Source organism: Mizuhopecten yessoensis, unplaced genomic scaffold (genome assembly GCF_002113885.1).
Source record: "Mizuhopecten yessoensis strain PY_sf001 unplaced genomic scaffold, ASM211388v2 scaffold716107, whole genome shotgun sequence".
Taxonomy (NCBI): Eukaryota; Metazoa; Mollusca; class Bivalvia; order Pectinida; family Pectinidae; genus Mizuhopecten; species Mizuhopecten yessoensis.
In genome coordinates this window covers 29,359-51,008 of record NW_018479951.1, presented here as the reverse complement: position 1 = coordinate 51,008, position 21,650 = coordinate 29,359, and the positions used below count along the sequence as shown (strand labels likewise).

The 21,650-nt window shown below is 39.4% G+C and overlaps 1 protein-coding gene across 5 annotated transcripts in view; it reads left to right on the top strand.

Annotated features, from left to right (window-relative positions):
• The window catches only part of LOC110441720 (FMRFamide receptor-like), a 100,360-nt gene that overhangs the window by 59,309 nt on the left and 19,401 nt on the right, over positions 1 to 21,650 (top strand). For 4 of the 5 annotated variants that reach the window (XM_021484946.1, XM_021484947.1, XM_021484944.1 and 1 more), the window contains one exon: positions 15,817 to 15,867. The exons of the other annotated variant lie outside the window; for it this stretch is intronic. The gene's annotated coding sequence lies outside the window, so the exon portion shown is untranslated. The remainder of the gene's footprint in view (positions 1 to 15,816; positions 15,868 to 21,650) is intronic. 5 annotated transcript variants of the gene reach the window in all.

Genomic DNA, 21,650 nt, shown 5'->3' with positions numbered 1-21,650 from the left:
CAGTATACATACAACCGGGTACAGATATACCACAGTATACATACAACCGGGTACAGATATCATAGTACCGGACAGATATACAAACGGGGACAGATATCATAGTACTGGACAGATATACCACAGTATACATACAACCGGGTACAGATATACCACAGTATACATACAACCGGGTACAGATATAATAGTACTGGACAGATATACCGCAGTATACATACAACCGGGAACAGATATACCACAGTATACATACAACCGGGTACAGATATACCACAGTATACATACAACCGGGGACAGATATCATAGTACCGGACAGATATACAAACGGGGACAGGTATCATAGTACTGGACAGATATACCACAGTATACATACAACCGGGGACAGATATCATAGTACTGGACAGATATAACACAGTATACATACAACCGGGTACAGATATACCACAGTATACATACAACCGGGTACAGATATTACAGTTCAGGACAGATATACAAACGGGGACAGATCCACGGGTTTCTATTTGAAGTCCTGTCATCACGCATGACTGGACATGGGTTCAACTCGTCAGTATAAAATAACCCTAATTACGACAATTTTGTCCAAATAATTACGGCAACACACACACATACCGAAGTTCAATTATTCAAGTTAAAATACTTCGGTAAATACGCTTGCGTATTGAAGAAAAAAGAAACAAGCATTTATTGATACGAGACATCCTTGAAGGTGCAAAGAAAAAGTCCTACAAAATACATAAAAACACAAGTATACATTATCTACGCTGGCTCCAGCTGTCACATGACCTGAATAATGTACATGTGGCAATACCAAACATGCCTACACACTGCTGTCAGTTAAGTTGTCACGTGACTTCAAACGACCTGCAATTAGAGTTTGAACAAAACGCAAAGCTGGCCTAAGATTACACATACCTTGAATCTACACTACAGGCTGTAAGCTACATGACTTCATATTTTCCTTACTGGTGTATGGCAAGTCTGGTGTGGTGCGTAGACTTTGAACCAGATGGGTCAGCAAGAGTCGTCAAGTAAGCATGCGCAAACTGCATTAGGAACACGTTCGTGGAAAATACGCGTGTGTGTTTCGTCTACAACCATTGTATGTACATTGTATGTTTAAGTTCCCAAGCACCAGTCCGTAATATATATCAAAGGATTGCTTATGTCATAGGTCAAATGTATAATGTCGAAAGTTTATAATGTACAAGTTTTTGGATAAAAATGACGTCATGTATATGCTGGGGTTAAGTGACGTCATGTTAGAGTACAACGTGAGATGATACGTTTGAGTTATCACGATGATGTGATATATGTTTTAAACGCCATGACTAGTAACGTGTTGATAAGCGTAAGCTATAATGACGTCATGTGTAGAAACATGACTAATAGGTTTTAATTATAATGAAGTCATGTGAAGTAATATGAGTTGATTTGTTTGGGCTATAATGATGTCATGTACAGTTTTTTTTAGTTGATTTTGCTGAGATATAATGACGTCATTTGTAGTTATATGAGTTGAAAGGTTTGGGTTAAAATGACGCCATGTGTATTAACCTCAGTAGATAGGTTTGGGTAAAATGACGTCATGGGTAGTGGTTTTGGTTAAAATAACGTCAGGTGTAGGAACATCAGTTTGAAGGTTTGTGTTATAATGACGTCATGTGTAGTTATATGTCATGTTTATCAAACATATGGTTAAGGTTTGTGTTATGATGAAGTCACGTATACAGGTTTGGGTTATAGTATAACGTTATGTATATTACGGTGTATGACAGGAGTTGATAGGCCTGGGTTATAAACACGTAAGGTATATTAAAACAGGGTTAGTAAGATTTATTCATTACTAACATTTAGTCATACGGTGTCCTTTCTAACTTACTTAATTATCCAGAAAGCGGATGGTAACGACGCTATCCGTGTGTATACCCGACCTTTTTCTATATAATGCGTGATACAGCAAGGTTGTGGTATGTAGTGTTTGGCCTGGTTTCTGTTAATCGTGACATCGATGGTATTCAATTCTGTTTTAATGAGGAATGTTTCCGATTATTTATATGATATTTTCTTCGTGATGTGAAATTTCATCATAGGGCGGTGATTTCTTGTTGTCATATCGAGTGTCTGTACTCAAATATGTCTGGTATCTATGTATAATCAAGTCTGCGTGTCATAACAATCATGCTAACACTGATGATGTATAGACATCTGTTAAGTAACGAGGCAAGGGTATATACCATACAAGGAAATACTAGGATCAAAACAGAGAGGGTCTAAACCATACAAAGAAATACTATAAGGATCATATCTGGTGTATAGACATCTGTACAGTATAGAGATGAGGATCTACACTTTACCACACAAGGAAATACTATGATCAAAACAGAGACGGTCTATACCATATTCAGGGAAGTACCAGGATCATATCTGACGTATAGACATTTGTATAAAATAGAGGTGAGGGTCTATACCACACAACGCTATACTAGAATCATATCTGGTGTATAGACATATGTACAGTATATACCATACAACGCTATACTAGGATCATATCTGGTGTATAGACATATGTACAGAATAGAGGGAGGGTCTATACCATATACAGGGAAGTACCAGGAGCATATCTGACGTATAGACATATGCGCAGACTAGAGGGAGGGTATATACCATATACAGGGAAGTACCAGGATCATATCTGACGTATAGACATATGTACAGAGGTGAGGGTCTATACCATACAACGCTATAATTGAATCATATCTGGTGTATAGACATATGTACAGTATATACCATACAACGCTATACTAGGATCATATCTGGTGTATAGACATTTGTACAGTACAGAGGTGAGGGTCTATACCATACAAGGAAATAACAGGGTAACATCTGGTGTATAGACATATGTACAGTACAGAGGGCCATTGGTCTGTACCATACAAAGAAATATCAGGATCGCATTTGATGTATAGACATCTGTACAGTATAGAGGGAGGGTCTATACCATACAACGAAATACTAGGATCAAAACAGAGAGAGGGTCTCTATTATACAAGGAAGTAACATGATCATATCAGGTGTATAGACATTTTGTACAGGACAGAGGTGAGGATCTGTACCATACAAGGAAATATCAGGATAGCATCTGGTATATAGACATTTGTACAGTACAGAGGTGAGGGTCTGTATCATACAAGGAAATATCAGGATAGCATCTGGTATATAGACATTCGTATGGTACAGAGGTGAGGGTCTGTACCATACAAGGAAATACCAGGGTCATATCGGGTGTATAGACATCTGTACAGTACAGAGGTGAGGGTATCAAAACAGAGAGAGGGTTATACCATACAGGAAAGTACCAGGATCATATTTGGTGTCAGAAGTGAACGGGATAATATTCGACTTACATTTTCTTACACTACGTAATTCAAAAGTAGGTATTCGCTTCAAACTGAAATCAACATACAGCTAAATAAAGCAATATATCTTTGTACTTAAAACGTCATTGTTTCTGATTACGTAACGGCAATCTCGGCATCCGCCTTACTCAACCATCTTACCGTCAGTCTCCCGTTCCGAACTGCCCCCTCCCCGTGGTATACTCCGCCCCGAACCGTCAGGGCGTCTACTTATTTGTAATTGACTTTTATAGTTAACAGAGCGAAGAATCACTCATCTGAAAGCTTCATACACTAAACGAATTTTCTTGTTTATAGCATGGTTCAACCAGCACTACCTGAAGCCCGTGTTACGATACATTTTGTTATCATAAAATATCCTTTTTTTTTTATAGCCGACTTAATAGTACAGTAATTCAATATTGTCTGTAGTTAATAATACCCTCATATATAAAACAGAGACCTAATGTGATGGACGGGTGATTCTCCGATAGTTACATGTTCGAATGAGCAGAGATGGCGACGCTCATACCGCCTAGACAGCCTGGGTGCGACTGTGATCGGAGATACATTGTATTTCACGTTATGTTACAGTTGTACCAGAACTCCAAAATATCCTCTAGTGCAACTCCACAACATATGTTTTCGTTTAATTCTATTAGAGTTGGGGAGTGAAATCAACCCTGGCATGTTAATCATGCATAAGATTTTGCAGAAGTACCGCCATGTATTGCAACTGACATGAAATATTTAAAGGGACATCGACAGAACTACAAATGTATGACATAATCGTCAAGTTCACGACAACGGTAAGTCTGCTCCCGGTGATCGTCACATAAAAATGGATATCATTAAAAAAACGTCACAGGAAAAGGTATACCATGAAACGCCATTGTTACAAAAATAAACTAGTATAAAGCGTCACCAAACATTGTATACCGTAAAACGTCCGAGAATAACGAATAAAATGCAACATAAAACGTAACAGGACAATGTAAACCTATACCGTCCAAACATTACAGGAAAATGTAAACCGTCAACGTCAAAACGTAACAGGACAATGTAAACCGTCAACGTCAAAACGTAACAGAACAATGTAAACCGTCAACGTCAAAACGTAACAAAACAATGAAAACCGTCAACGTCAAAACGTAACAGAAAAATGTAAACCGTCAACGTCAAAACGTAACAAAACAATGAAAACCGTCAACGTCAAAACGTAACAGAACACGTGAAAACGTAACAGAACAATGTAAACCGTCACCGTCAAAACGTAACAGAACAATGAAAACCGTCAACGTCAAAACGTAACAGAACACGTCAAAAAGTAACAGAACAATGTAAACCGTCAACGTCTAAACGTAACAGAACAATGTAAACCGTCAACGGCAAAACGTAACAGAACAATGTAAACCGTCAACGTCAAAACATAACAGAACAATGTAAACCGTCAACGTCAAAACGTAACAGAACAATGAAAACCGTCAACGTCAAAACGTAACAGAACATTGTAAACCGTCAACGTCAAAACGTAACAGGGCCCGTGTTCATGAAACCGTTCTCATGCCCAAGCATTGATTCTGTTCTCAAACCAGCTTTCTTGTATCTCACTTAAATCATGTAAAACAATCAAAAAGTAAAATATAAACAGTGAAAACTGTCTTCGACTTTAAGTCTCTTCCATTTCTTTCCAAATCATTGAAAACATTATATATAATTATTGTTTTATTAATTTATAATCGAATCAAGAATTATGGCTTGAGCACAAAAAACATTCTTGAGCATGAGAACGGTTTCATGAATACCGGCCCAGGACAATGTAAACCGTTAACGTCTAAACATTACCGGACAATGTAAACCTATACCGTCTAAACATTACCGGACAATGTAAACCTATACCGTCTGAACATTACAGGACAATGTAAACGTATACCGTCTAAACATTACCGGACAATGTAAACGTATACCGTCTAAACATTACAGGACAATGTATATCATAAAACGTCACTAGGCAATCTGTATATATTCGGCTTTACATACTTTCGGAGTATTGTTACTCACGATTCCGGCATCTATTGGCAAAGGATGTGTTTGTTAATTTTGTGTACTGAGTGAAATTTTAAATACCAAATATCTTATTTGATAGTACGACTGCTTTACACACGACAGACACTACATCGTCAGACAAGGCGATACGAACGCTGCTACTGTCGACTGTATTACTAAGCTTACGGAGGATTTGCCGACTGTTGATCGTCTGACAGAGCGGCAGAGGTGCGATAGAACGCACAGGGGCATGGATCGCTTTACTTATAATATTAAAAAATAGGGGTCTCCTATACTAATAAATATATTTATTCATTAGTATAGGAGACCCCTATTTTATAAGTAAGGCGATCCATGCCCCTGTGATAGAACGTAATGTTTATTGACAGAGCGCAGAGGCGCTGACAAGTTGGAGACGTGCTGACCGTTGTGATCATCTGAGAGGTTGCGGTCATGCCGGATGCTGACCGTAGCACCGTCATGTTTTGTTATGGTTATTTTGAATAAGACGTTAAGTGCTGTCAGATAAAATTAATAATCAGGAATCAAGCTACTGTGTCGTCCTTATCACCACGGTTTGTCAAAGCTACCTAGAAAGGGGAACACGAAACATCCCTGTTAAATTCCAAGTAACCACACTTCGTCTTTTCTCTGTCCAAAGGGACGACGTCCTTTTACCCCTTCTCATTTCTCCCCGTCCATAGAGACAAAGTCTATCGACATCCCCTCCCTGCCTTGCCCACTCTCTCCTGGTGTACACTTAACGCTTGCCCAGTACATTAGGAAAAACAGTAAAGTTAACATTGGAGATTACGATTTATTGCAGAGTTCCTGATCTACGTCTGACCCTCACGACAGTAATGGCTGTTGGAGGAGCATGGCTTTCAGGATACTAAAATCTGAACTGTCATTACTTCCTAATATCTAATCTGACGAATTGTCTGCCATTTACTCGTTCTTGTTTGCATCAATATTGAAATGGATGGTTTCGGTAATGACTACCCCACACTTGAAAAATCCTCTTCACCAGCACTTGTTTTTAAGACCTCACCGATTCGCTGATGATGCTGTCCAAATTGGCCTGTTTAAACACATGTTGTTCTCCAATCACTTTTTGCTCTTAGCTGCCTAGCATCTTCATAACGTATTTATACGTCTTGGTCTTATTTCAAAAACACTTAAAACCATTCTACACGGGTCCCAGTCGTCCAACACCACGGCGTTGACCTTGTGTAAGATCCTAACCGGGTTGTGTACACTTCATCCTCCGTTCCACGTGGATAGTACCAATAAAATTGGAGTCGGTGAAGTAGAGAGCACCGCGGTGTTTACACCTGTTGGCTGATGTATGGAATGTGTGATGAACCCATGTATATTACACACTACAATTATAATCGCATGGTTTCCTGGCCCAACACATGGCCATTGCATTACATCAGTAATAAGTGAAGTATTAGCCAAGGAAATGTTGAGCCGTGTACTTGTACGGCACGGTACTCGGATGTGTTTTACCAATGTCATTTAATGATCTCTGCTCTTTTCCACCCGACTGTCCCTGTAAATGCACGTGTAGTTGGATGCACGTCAAGTGATAACGTATGGTAAGAGTGTATCTAGGGCAGAGAGCGATGTATCATCATGTCGACGCTTGAACGCATCGCTCTAATTGCCTATTTAAATCGACTTAGCAGAAATCACCCCTAAGAATTGCCATACGGTCTTTAATATGTACATGTAGATATACATGTATTTGTGTTCACATATTTTTTAATTGGCAAAACGTTATTTTAAGTGGAGGTTTCCCCGAGTCTGGTGCCGACAGGGGGCTGTGTCTGTTTAACTTGTTTGTGTCGGAACAGCTCCCCTCGCGGTAAAGGCGGTGTTCAGAAATGCTGCTTAGTTATCTTTGTTTATGCGTTCGTCAATATTATTTTGCTCCCTCCCCATTTAGGAAAAGGCGTTTCGAAAAGATAGGTAATATCATTGCAATATATTTCGTGAGTTTTATTTGCCCGTGTACGAAGTTATTTCGGGAAGACAAACTTAATCTACCGAGGATACCGATAAACAACAAAACAGTAATGATTGCAGGGAGAAATCTCTGCAGAGGAAATCCAGAAACAACAGTAACAAATACAGGAAGAACTCTGAGCCGAGGTTACCCGTGATGTACAGAAATATTTACATTTGTGTTACAGTGCCTCTACATAACAGTACCAACTCAAAATGTTTGCAAGATTCAATAAAAGCAAGTTCAAGTTCAAGTTCTTTATTACCTTGGGTCTTTTGACCCATCGGTTTCAAAAGTAAGATATATTTACAATATCTACAGACAATACAATACCATACAATACAATACATGTAATACATACAATACAATACCAGCAATGTTCAAACAGTATGGAGAGTGTAACAAATTAAGTTAATTGGTTTCTTCTTACATTTGCCGCTTTTATATATTTGGCCAAATTAACAAGTCCTTTTGTGTTATTTACATTAAGTAGATTTATCATTTTAAACATACTTGTTTTTTTTACAAAAACTTAACACGCAAATCCGAATAACATGGACATTTCAACATAAAATGAAACTCATCTACAACGTCATTTAAATTACATACAGTACACACTCTAAGACTACGCTCAATATTTTGATATCTACCTTTTTCTATATTTAGATTATGAGCACATAACCTATTTTTTGTAATCTCTTTCAAATATTCTCTAGATAATGGTTTTCTTAAGTAACACTGTAAATCAAACTGGTTATAAAGATATGTATAGATATATCCCTTTGAAGATGTTCTTACGTTTTCTTCGCATTCTTGTCTATATATATCAATAAGTCTTTCTCTAATAACATTATAACACATATCATCATTTATTTCTGTTTCCCATATGTAACCAAGGCCAATTCTAAATAAATCATTTTTTATGTTTAAAACCCAGTTATCCTTATTTTCTAACATATCTTTATAACATGCTTGCAAAATATACAATTACTAGTCCTTTTTAACTTAATCCAATATTTAATAATTCTTAACTTTCTTACCAATGACAATGGATACCTCCCAAGTTCTAAATAAACCATAATATTACAAGTATTTTTTCTTACGCCAAGCAGTCGTTTACATGAAAGCCCCATATTTCAGAACCGTAGCTGAGAATGTTATTTACATATGTATCAAAAACTGATAATTGAGTTTCAATATTAAAATATTTTTTCCAACATACATTCATAACTGAAAACAAAGCCTTTGTTCCCTGATCTGCAATATTTTGTTGTGTTTTTCTAAATGTTCAATTGTAATATAGTAAGATTCCTAGGTAGCAATAGTAACGGTACTACATGTACTGTTACATGACCTCTGCCCCCCCCCCCCCCCCCCCCCCCCCCAACACACACACACACACACACTTTTATCAACGGTTAAAATACATGTAAATATATTTTAATAAAACTTTTATTTATATTATCAACAAGAAATCACCCTGTTAAAGGAAATTTGAGTCCGCGTACTCAGCGTCTAAAATACGTCGTGTGCTAACTCCAGCTAGAGACATTTGTAACGAACCCCTGTGCTCCAGGACAGCGACGTCGCGGACGTGTGCCTAGAATATGAAATGCTTGTGGTTTTGAATCACATCATGTTTATGTCGGGCCACCGAAGCGTGTCTGCTATAAGATCTATAACAGGTCCTTTCCAACGGAACAGAATAATTCACTGTCCTCTAGAATCTACACTAGCGTCCGTTGTAATTCGCGAAGCAGGTGAAATCGTCCCGGCTCGTCGGCCAGTCCCTCATCGATAGTATGACACAAACGATCGACATAAGAATGGTCATCTGGTTTCTTAGGAAACTCTTCATTTCACGGACGCACTTTCTATCTCGTTGAATAATAAGATAAATTTGCTTGAAATTGAAGTTCGTAATTGATAATTGAAACAAAATGATCGCCCAAAATTTATGTTCAAGTATTTGATAAACAGAATAAAACATGGTAAAATCCATATCACATGCCATATCATAAAGCCCTCGGTCTGATATTGGGTCCTCGGGCTGATATGGCATGTGCTATGGATTTTACCATGTAATATTCTCTATTTATTAAAAAATATGCAAAGTGGAACTATTTGTTTATCGCTCAACTGTGTATTTCATCACCGTTGACAACGCATCATCTTTCCCGCGAAAAAGGCTGTTCAATTCTTGTTGTTTTCATGACGGTATTTGCTTTTTAACGTGAAAAAAGACTATATTTTCTTCATTTCAAATAATAAAAGTGGATGCAATAGAACGTAAATGTAAGGTTTGAAATACCTTTTTTAACATTTATGAGTAACGCACATCATGGAATATGTTTGAACGGAACTGTGTTGCATACCCTCATCAATGTTAAAAAGATGCATTTCAAACCTTAAATGATTGCAGGAGAAATCTCTGCCTTGGAAACCGAACAAATGTAATAATTGCAGGGAACTCTCTACCGAAAATACCTTCGATAAACAGTAACGATTGTAGAGAAATCTCTATGGAGGATATTTGCCGAGGAAACTGATAAATAGACATGGTTGAGGGATGATTTCTACCGAGAATACTGATTAACAATCATGATTGTAGGGGATCATCTCTGCCTAAAACAATGATAAATAGACATGATTTCGGGGGATGATCTCTGCCGAGAATACTGGTAAACAGTCATGATTGTAGGGGATCATCTCTGCCGAGAATACTGATTAACAGTCATGATTGTAGGGGATCATCTGTGCCTAAAAAAAATGATAAATAGACATGATTGAGGGATGATTTCTGCCGAAAATACTGGTAAACAGTCATGATTGTAGGGGATCATCGCTGCCGAGAATACTGATAAACAGTCATGATCGTGGGGGATGATCTCTGCCGAGGAAACTTATTAACAGTCATGATTGTAGGGGATCATCTCTGCCTAGAAAACTGGTAAACACAATGACTGTAGAAGATGATCTCTGCCGAGGATACATGAACTATTAAGTTGATAACTGTGTTTAGCTGCAGTAGCATTCTTTGAGTATACATATGACTGGTAGGTAATATTTTGGAGTATGTGATAGTAACGTTTCTGTTTGGGGGGTTTTCGGTTTATTTTCGAGTTACAAGTGTTTGTGATTTCATAATAATATCGTTTTTAAACAGATAATTATATACACATATATATGTGTACCCGAGTCTGGATTAAAGTAGTATATGTATAGCGAATTTAGGTACTGTTCTAAAAACAGGTCATGCTTGTAGACGCTAAAGATTGCTCTCAGCATACATGCAGAATTAAAAACATGGCGTCAGCTTTGCATCAATTATTTTTTAAATCAATAGAAAACTAGTTTTAAGAAAACGACTTGTCCGTCGTGTACGACTCTCAGTCTGTCGAGAGTGCGGGACTTGATAACGTCAAATCTGGCATTGTTTTGATTAGAAAGCACAAGTAGTTTATAGTGACGAACGGTATAGTGTTGGTATGACACAGATTTCTTGTTTTATACACGTAGTTAAATATTCAGCTAATATAGACTTAAGGTCATTGTCCGAGGCTCTGGAGTCTGGCGGACGATTACAAGATTTAAATCATTGTTTTAATCACATAACAGGTCGTCACGGTCCAATCCAAAGGCGACCATCGTCTGTTTATGGCCGAGGGCTACATATGACAGCTGTTTCACATAATTCTAACATTTACATCAGAATGGTACTGAGTTATTTCATGTGCTTTACCGATAAAACACATTGCCAGCAGCTGGAACAACCCGACTACCGTAAAAAAACACCTGAATTTTAACGTGGATAGTGACGAAAAACGTATATAAACAGATGATAAGATCTGCCACCCAACAAACAGAAAATAGAGTTATCTCGAATTATTCATCCCATATACTATCTCAGGCCGAGGCTTGTGATGAAGTGTTGCTTACATGTTTAGTTATCTTCTGTGGTATAGACTCTACACGTTCGGTGAAATATCGTCCTTATTAAAGATATACATGTATATAAACTTAGACATTGAACTGAGCACGAACCTGGTCAGTTCTGTGCTGGTCAGCCGCTATATCGCAAAACAGGGCGGCGACAGGTCAGGAGATGATCAACATTATTATGTATAAATGGGCCATCATGTCGATACATTAAAAGACAGCGTTAATCCGCCCCGAGTGGCGTCTTATCTTTATTGCCGTATTCGTTCGACTTTCATTATCCAGTGTTTTACACCTGAAGAAGCCCTGCAACTACACCATCTCATCAAACCGCAAGTAATGGTCAGTCCCTGGTCAGGCCATTAGCGGCTCATTATCAGAACACCAACTGTCTAATACTAATACAATAAACAAGCGTCAGCAACGCTTGAGTAAGGATGTCATACTACTTGCTCCAATATTCCGTTCGTGCTACTGACCGTCCGTCTGTCTTTCAGGAATCTTGTCTGGCCAATAAGAATGTGTTTGCCCATAAAGTATCTTGTTTGTCCGTCCGTGTTTCAGTTCTTGTGGCTCTAAAAGATACATTAATAAGTCAACAGGAACAGCAACGACTACAAGCAAAAATGTCTGCCTTCTTACTCTGAATATATATGTAAGTGAACGACGGTTGAGGAGAAAACGGCGTTTTTAGACAAAGGTCAAGAAAAAAAAGTTATGAACACTTGATAACAGAAATCGATTTCTTATACTAACATAGCTTATATCAATGTTCATATTGTGTTGAAGGTAGGTGTAAACGAATGTGCTAGACTAAAATTGATTTGTAAGTTGTGCTGAACCGGGACCAGATCACACTACGGCAGACGTCGTCTCGACTTCTGTGTGTTGTCCGGGAGACAGGATAAAGTGACTGACTCGGTCACATAACAGTCTTACTGTACACGTATATCACACGATAATAGTGTCAGTGGCTATCTTGTTTGACCTTAGTATGGTGTCAGTGGCTAACGTGTCTGACCTTAGTCTAGTGTCAGTGGCTAACGTGTTTGACCTTAGTCTAGTGTCAGTGGCTATCCTCTTTGACCTCAGTCTGGTGTCAGTAGCTAACGTGTCTGACCTTAGTCTAGTGTCAGTGGCTAACGTGTTTGACCTTAGTCTTGTGTCAGTGGCTAACGTGTTTGACTTTAGTCTAGTGTCAGTGGCTAACGTGTTTGACATTGGTCTGGTGTCAGTGGCTATCATGGTTGACATCAGTCTGGTGTCAGTGGCTAACGTTTTTGACATTAGTCTGGTGTCAGTGGCTATCGTGTTTGACCTTAGTCTGTAGTCAGTGGCTAACCTGCTTGACCTCAGTCTGGTGTCAGTGGTTAACGTGTTTGACCTTAGTCTGGTGTCAGTGGCTAACGTGTCTGACCTTAGCATAGTGTCAGTGGCCAACGTGTCTGACCTTAGTCTGGTCTGGGATTAGGACTACTCTGAGATTGCTTCCCAGGTGTAAGCCAAGCAGTCGTCCATGTCAAGCATGTATACCACACAATAACGGGGCAGCTAGCACACGTAATGGACAAGAATAGTGTGAAAAAACTTGCTACAAGGGCTACAGCTCCGTCACAAGAACCTCTGACGGTGTAGGGTTATAATTCCGTCACAAGGACCCCGGACGGTACAAGTGGAACAGGTCCTTTTAAAGGACCTCGAACGGTACACGGGGTTAAAGCTCCGTCACAAGAACCTCTGACAGTGTAGGGTTATAATTCCGTCACAAGGACCTCTGACGGTGTAGGGTTATAATTCCGTCACAAGGACCCCGGACGGTACAAGTGGAACAGCTCCTTTTAAAGGACCTCGAACGGTACAGGGGGTTAAAGCTCCGTCACGAGGACCTCGGTCGGTGCAAGGAATTTACCTCCGTCGAAGGCACTCGGGTTTACAAGAGGTTACAGGTACCAGTGGAGATCAGACGGCTAAACTAACAAGTGGTATTGCTCTCACAGTAACTTCTAGCAATACATTTAGGGTTCCGTGGTTCACTACTTCCTCACACACACAAGGACCATGGAGTTTTAATGTATAAACGAGCACAGCCCAATCACAAGTAACTCTGTGGTAATGTGATAAATGTCCAAAGTAATTGGTTTAAAAGTCCATAGCACTAGGTCATATGTCCACATATATGATAGTGATTTTCAACTTATTTTTATCTCAGGACCTATGCCATTTTACTATATAATTTGACAAATTTCTTTGCCTGCACTGTCGTTATTACTTCTTTGCCTATATATATATATATATATATATATCGTAAGGTATACATTGTGTAATACGGGAACTGACATCATTGAGAAATACATCTTTAACTCTTCAGGGAATTTGAAACAATCACCTCTAGGTCATACATGTCCATATCATTCTTTCAGTGTATTGAAGCTGAACGCAGTCGGTATGTTAAACGACAGGATATGTGATACAGTAGTGAGATATAACATTATGTACTGAGGAAGTGACGGCTTTCGCTCACTAATACCACAGCGACAGTGCGACATGCTTCTGTCATTAGGGGGTTTACCTACTACATAACAGGATTGGAAAAATCCAACTTCGTATGCATCGTAAATTACAACGTCACTCCAAAAATCATTTATATGAATTTTATATGCATTTATGCCTCAGGGACCAATATTAGTGAGCGCGTGCTCATCACTGCGATAACACCTGCTTTCCAAGTCGTATTGTTGTAGTAGGTATGGCGTTAATCAACATTGGCCTCATCAGTCGCCTTCCGGTGACACAGACTAAACGATCACAAACCTTTGTCTGAATCGCCGAGACGCTTGCGTCAGGTCTTTTAACAAATGAGAAAAAGATAAGAACCAATTTGACCCGCGGCGTAATGACAAACTCGATAGGAGAGTGAATATTCCTGCAATAATAATATTATTTTACCGCGATGCTCTTTGCCGATGGTTTCAGAACGCAGGAGATATTGTATATGTTATTTTCATCTGTGGTCGGAAATATAGACTGGCACAGAGCGGTATTGGTTAAGAGCAGCTTGTCCACTCACCAAATTGTTGGTGTTTTACGTGTTCTCTACTGCAGGGACATACGAAGACGGTGTCCTCAATGCATGACATATTATAGTGTGATCAATATACAAAAAGTATACAGTTCGCAACAAGATGAGGTCCGAAATTTTCAAATACAGAATGTATTCCCAATTTGTCATTGGAAATAATTCAACTTTCCTGAGTAATATTGTCAATATAATTGTTACATTTCAATATTAGAATACATCAGAAGGAGTCTAACACTTTGTTTAGCATCCATTGTATGTGATGGACGTACATTGTTCCGCTCCAGTTGTGCTCGTGATCATAGTGCTCATAAAACAACTAAGGCATTGATGGAATGTATAAGATAGAGTAATAGCTTGTCGGATGATTTAAGGACCTATTTAGCTTTATATTTCAACTGACAATTAGAAAATCACGTTAAGTAATATTGCCGCCTTCATTGTCTTGACAAGACACATGTTTCATTCACAACAAACACCTTCTTTTCATTCACTGTTGTGTAAATGTACTTGAAATGCTGTGTGTATTGTCCTTATCTTGGATCCCTGCTTTTAACATCAAACTCTGGACAATTCTACATAAATGCTTGAAGCTGGTATGGACAGTCTATTTGTAAAGATGCTATATCTCTCTCTAGTTGTTTCGAGTGTTGGTATAAACCCGGGCATAGCACGAGCTGCTTCCGTTGTCGTGGAGGGGCGGCAATAGTTGGCGTCAGATCAAAGATCGCGCGGAGTTAGTGGGGATTGCTGTGGTATTAGAGGATCTACCCCACGGTGGGGGAACCGTTCCGACGGACCAGTGGTAATCGATTGTCCCTTCTACACGAGGGTGCTCCCGACAGATGTGCCTTGTCTTACGAGACTTGCACATACTTTCTCCAGTAAGAATTAAGTGTAACGATATACATGTAATTAAATTGCCAACACATCAGGGATTACTAATTAGTATAACTCGTCAGTGGACAGAGGTCAGCCCCGGCGGCTACAACATGTCCCGCCAAATGTCCGAACACAACATATACACATCGCCACATAATAGTGATTGATTTCTTATTTGAAATAAGTGACCATCGATAACGAGCTAGCTTATGATAGAGGATAATATTGTCGATGTAAAACAGCACTCCACCACGAGACTGTGTATCAGAGAACACATCGAATCCAGTATCAGTGTGAACTAGTGACCGGACTTTAGGCTCCGGGTCTGAGATCTGTGTTCCGGATCCGAAAGACGGATCTCATTTTGTACTTGTGATACCCAGTTTTACCTTACATTAGTGTACTTCGGTTTAGTTGCTGGTCACTGACAAAGGATGTTTTGCTTTTTCCAGATGCAATCTCTCAAACGGTGTTGGTTGAACTGAATAAACATATATACTGAGGTAAGTGACCATAGTTAATTACACTACCGCCATGTAACATGTGCACTCATCGTCAATAACTTACACAGGGACTTTACCAGGCCCCGAAGTCAGGAAATGGTTAATGACGTACATACGGCCCTTATTAAGACCCATAATCATGAAATGGACAACACCGAACCGGCCCTCACTAATCATGAGACGGTCAGTTACTTACTAAGGACCCCAATAAGACTCCGATGGTATAATGTAATAACGATCCTACCCTCAGTAGGCCCCAGAATCATGAAATAGGCTGTAACATACATAGGGCCCTCACTGGGACCGGAATCATAAACATTCAGTAGCGAACAAAGGGCCTTACATTAGGAATCATGAAACTGTTAATGACTTGTACATAAAACAGCCTTAAGCATACATTTATGTAATTTATACGTCCTAACTTCAATTGTCTATCAAATTGAACTACAGCGGAATCAGGAAAATAGACATCGATGGAATGTTTTCTTTCACGAGCTTGGATTTCATGATGATTCCGTAGCCACATGTTACATTTCGTTCAGTTTCTTTATATTATTATTGTCTTCGTAATTGAATCGATGTAAGTTCATTATAGTGAACAAACAATACTTTGTGTAAAATTATAACTAAGACTCAATAACAACCTATGTACATGTACCGATATCAATATTTTCTGAGTCGTTTTAATTGCATAACATTATACAAATGTGTATACATTGTTATAGAAACTTAAAGATTCTCCTGGTTACAACATGTGTCCTATGTATGTTAATGATCTCCACACAGCTGTCCGTCAACACTTGATAGTCCATCATAACAAGGTGTAGTATAGTCAACCTTCCATTCGAGTGTGTATATCTTTTTTCGACTTCCGGTTTAGTTTTGCTTGTGAAATTGATGTAGGTTTTACATGTACATCAGATGTATTTGAAACTGATTTTTCAATTCCACCATCATCAGATGGTGCGATGTTTAACTCGCGTTTTGTCCGTGGCCCGGCGTGCGTTGGTCAATCAGAGTCTATTTGTAACGGCTCTCTCACTACGTAGCTATCACGTGTTCTCCATGGTTAGACATTAAGTATGACATACCGGTCGATGTGAACGAGGCTTTCGTGCGCATGAGGGATAGTTTAAACGTTTTTTGAGCAACTGACGATTTCTTTTGATGATATTAAGCATTGTCGATGTCATCCTGTCCTCTGGCAGACTTCATCAATTATAACGGACGCTACCAGGCAACACTTTCCAGCAGTTTTCCCGTGTATGCGCATGAGTGTACATGCTACCACTTATTTTTTTCGAACTTTAATCCAAACGCATGATCGATTGCAAGTTAACATGCGTAAACATGGTGCACGTGTCTGCGGGGCGCCACAGACCACCCCTTGTCTATAACAAACTGAGATTGACGTTCGTCTTAGTGTCTCTCGGCTCTAACGGGCCCGGCGCACTACCGACGATGGCCTTACGCGAACTCACTCAGTGTGATTTATTTCATTTGACACAGCAGATACAAATTACATAAATAATACAGGCATGTAGACAATACGTGGAAGGCACACATATCAATAATTAAATTCACTTGTCAGGTTTTGCGGGTTTGATGTTTTAACCTTTGTAAGCGATGAAAGCTGTGGGCTGACATTTGTGTAAAGCTATTGACTTATAGTGTCCTGTAGACCCCGCTCCATACAACGGTTGGTATCTAATGCTTTCTAGAGCTATTGTTTTATACTCCTATGAGTAACTGCTCTGACTCCCTAGCGTTACACAATATCCTGTGTCGATTGAAGTAGTGGGCAGTAATTACAGTGTATTTTGGTTACACTAGCCCCCGACTCTGTGAGGGTCCCTATGTCACGTTAGAGGTGATAGGGAGCAGGGAACTGTTCTGAATACACAGGTCCCTATGTCACGGTCGAGGTGATAGGGAGCAGTGAACTGTTCTGAATACACAGGTCCCTATGTCACGGTAGAGGTGATAGGGAGCAGGGAACTGTTCTGAATACACAGGTCCCTGTATCACGGAAGAGGTTATAGGGAACAGGGAACTGTTCTGAATACACAGGTCCCTATGTCACGGTAGAGGTGATAGGGAGCAGGGAACTGTTCTAAATACACAGGTCCCTGTATCACGGTAGATGTTATAAGGAGCAGGGAACTGTTCTGAATACACCGGTCCCTGTATCACGGTAGAGGTGATAGGGAGCAGGGAACTGTTCTAAATACACAGGTCCCTGTATCACGGTGGATGTTATAGGGAGCAGGGAACTGTTCTGAATACACCGGTCCCTGTATCACGGTAGATGTTATAGGGAGCAGGGAACTGTTCTGAAAACACAGGTCCCTGTATCACGGTAGAGGCGAAAGGGAATCAAATTGAGTTACGGTTATATTTGTCCCCTTTTATTAAACCGATGATTGGTTGGTGACACATACAATGCATGAGGTCTGATAACCAGGAGCTGGAAGTCTGTAGTTTGAAATTTAATATCACAGTGTTTATATTTTACAAATAATGTACGCGGTACAGTTGGGGGTATATTATAAACCGCTTGTCCGTATGTCTGTCTGTCCGTGGATGAAATCGTATCTGGTTGGCTCCTTAACTTGTCGATCGATTTTATTTTTTTTATAATAATAGTCTTTATTTATACTTGATGCCAAAGTTGTGTCAGCGACTCGTATTACATTTGGTCAAGTAAGAATGATAGGTTCACAAGTAGTGGTGTAGATTAGGTTTCGACTTTTTTCAGGAGTTATTGCCCTTCTTGTAACTCTGGTTAGACAAGCAAATTAATTACCCCGCGGGTTGGAGATTTCTCTGGCATATCGTTAAGGTAGGGGAAGGTTCCCTTAATATCACACTGTGAAAATGTGACTATCTATCGACGAGACAACTATAACCCATACCTCCAGCTCAAGATCTGATTTTGCTACTATACCACACAAAGTTCAAAATGTTCCATACTTCGTCAGTTGTTGTTCTAAGCGATCATGTTATAACTGTCATTGTGGTCAGCGGAAGGCTATCTTCAAGTGTACCGCTTTGCACACAAGCTGTACTTACTTCCGTCGCAGGCTTGGTTGATATGTACGTTAAATTTGTATCTAAAATATCGACTATATTTATTGTTGTGTTCACAGTGTCATGGTAGCGTTGGGAGAGTCAAGCATAATGTATGTATCGCATTATGTGGGCATGGGGGCTATCTTTATAATCACGACAGACTATATTAATCAAAAGTGTCCCGCGATATACACACAGGCGAGGCTTGAGGTCATTATAAACTTCTGACGACGATCAATACACAACAATTTTGTTAAAAAAAGTATACTTGGAAAACATATGCACTGTGATTTTGTACAGAAATGTTCTGATGAAAAGGTTCAGATATTGAACTCAAAATGTACAAATAGTTGGGTTAAGATTTAGTCTGAATAACCAATCAAAACCGAATAAAAACAAATAGGCTCAGTACATTGATAGCAGGGATGGTGTGAAATATAGATGTTACATAGAATTAGTCAAATAACAACAGGATATTAAGACATTGAGTAAACAATTTCGTTTACAATATGATCAAGTATACAAAATATGTTCATGCGATAAAACTCTTTTTTATATTCGATTAAATAAAATAAAGGAGAAATCAAAACGTCTCTAACCTTACAACAGACTGTACGTGGTGTTGTCTAACCTTACAACAGACTGTATGTGGTGTTGTCTATACAACAGACTGTACGTGGTGTTGTCTATGCAACAGACTGTACGTTGTAGTGTCTAACCTTACAATAGACTGTACGTGGTGTTGTCTAACCTTACAACAGACTGTACGTGGTGTTGTCTATACAACAGACTGTACGTGGTGTTGTCTAACCTTACAATATAATGTACGTGGTGTTGTCTATACAACAGACTGTACGTGGTGTTTATACAACAAACTGTACCTGGTGTTTTCTAACATTACAATAGACTGTACGTGGTGTTGTCTAACATTACAACAGACTGTACGTGGTGTTGTCTATACAACAGACTGTACGTGGTGTTGTCTAACCTTACACTAGACTGTACGTGGTGTTGTCTAACCTTACAACAGACTGTAGGTGTTGTTGTCTATAAAACAGACTGTACGTGGTGTTGTCTAACCTTACAACAGACTGTATGTGGTGTTGTCTATACAACACACTGTACGTGGTGTTGTCTATGCAACAGACTGTACGTTGTAGTGTCTAACCTTACAATAGACTGTACGTGGTGTTGTCTAACCTTACAATAGACTGTGCGTGGTGTTGTCTATACAACAGACTGTACGTGGTGTTGTCTTACCTTACAATAGACTGTGCGTGGCGTTGTCTAACCTTACAACAGACTGTGCGTGATGTTGTCTAACCTTACAACAGACTGTATGTGGTGTTGCCTAACCTTACAATAGAATGTACGTGGTGTTGTCTATACAACAGACTGTACGTGGTGTTTTCTAACCTTACAACAGACTGTACGTGGTGTTGTCTAACCTTACAACAGACTGTACGTGGTGTTGTCTATACAACAGCCTGTACGTGGTGTTGTCTATACAACAGACTGTACGTGGTGTTGTATATACAACAGACTGTATATGCAACAGACTGTACGTTGTAGTGACTGTACGTGGTGTTGTCTAACCTTACAACAGACTGTACGTGGTGTTGTCTATACAACAGCCTATACGTGGTGTTGTCTATACAACAGACTGTACGTGGTGTTGTCTAACCTTACAATAGAATGTACGTGGTGTTGTCTATACAACAGACTGTACGTGGTGTTTATACAACAAACTGTACCTGGTGTTTTCTAACCTTACAATAGACTGTACGTGGTGTTGTCTAACATTACAACAGACTGTACGTGGTGTTGTCTAACCTTACAACAGACTGTAGGTGTTGTTGTCTATACAACAGACTGTACGTGGTGTTGTATATACAACAGACTGTACGTTGTAGTGTCTAACCTTACAATAGACTGTTCGTGGTGTTGTCTAACCTTACAACAGACTGTAGGAGTTGTTGTCTATACAACAGACTGTACGAGGTGTTGTCTAACCTTACATCAGACTGTACGTGGTGTTGTCTAACCTTACAACAGACTGTACGTGGTGTTGTCTAGCGCTAAATCAATATGGAATCAGTTTTCACTCCAGTATCCATTTTATTTAAATTTACGTCAAAATACACAAAGAAGTATTATCATCGCGATCCTAGTGTCTTTAAACAAGACGAGAGAACTGAAGCTTTCAGGATGATTAACCAGTTGAAAAGTTGATTTATTACATATACCGATAAATTGAAAGGTTGACACTATACTGTACATTTAAACGTATATCTAGCATCATACTCTTTGTCATTGGCCACTTTCTGTGTACATATTTGTTATTTTGTTATTTTATAACCAATGGACCATAAACCTATTGACTGTAATATTGTATATGTGGCAGACGAATCGCTCGTCTCCAGCTCGACCTTCTTTAGTATGACTGACGCCGACGTCATGCTATTGTATGGTCACCACTCGGATATGTGGTCAGTACCGTGCCCCATGGCTGGATTAACCTGTAGCCACCTCTTGACCCTTCGTGTTAGAGAACAGTATATTCTCACGGACAGTCTGCAGAACCAATCAATACATACAATGTATTAACCGTGGCTTACCTTGTCGTTCCTCGTTTTACCCTCTCGGTCAAACTTTTACCCGCTTCGCCAATCAAGTCTCGACCACTCAAACCCTCCCCCGCCCCCCTCCCC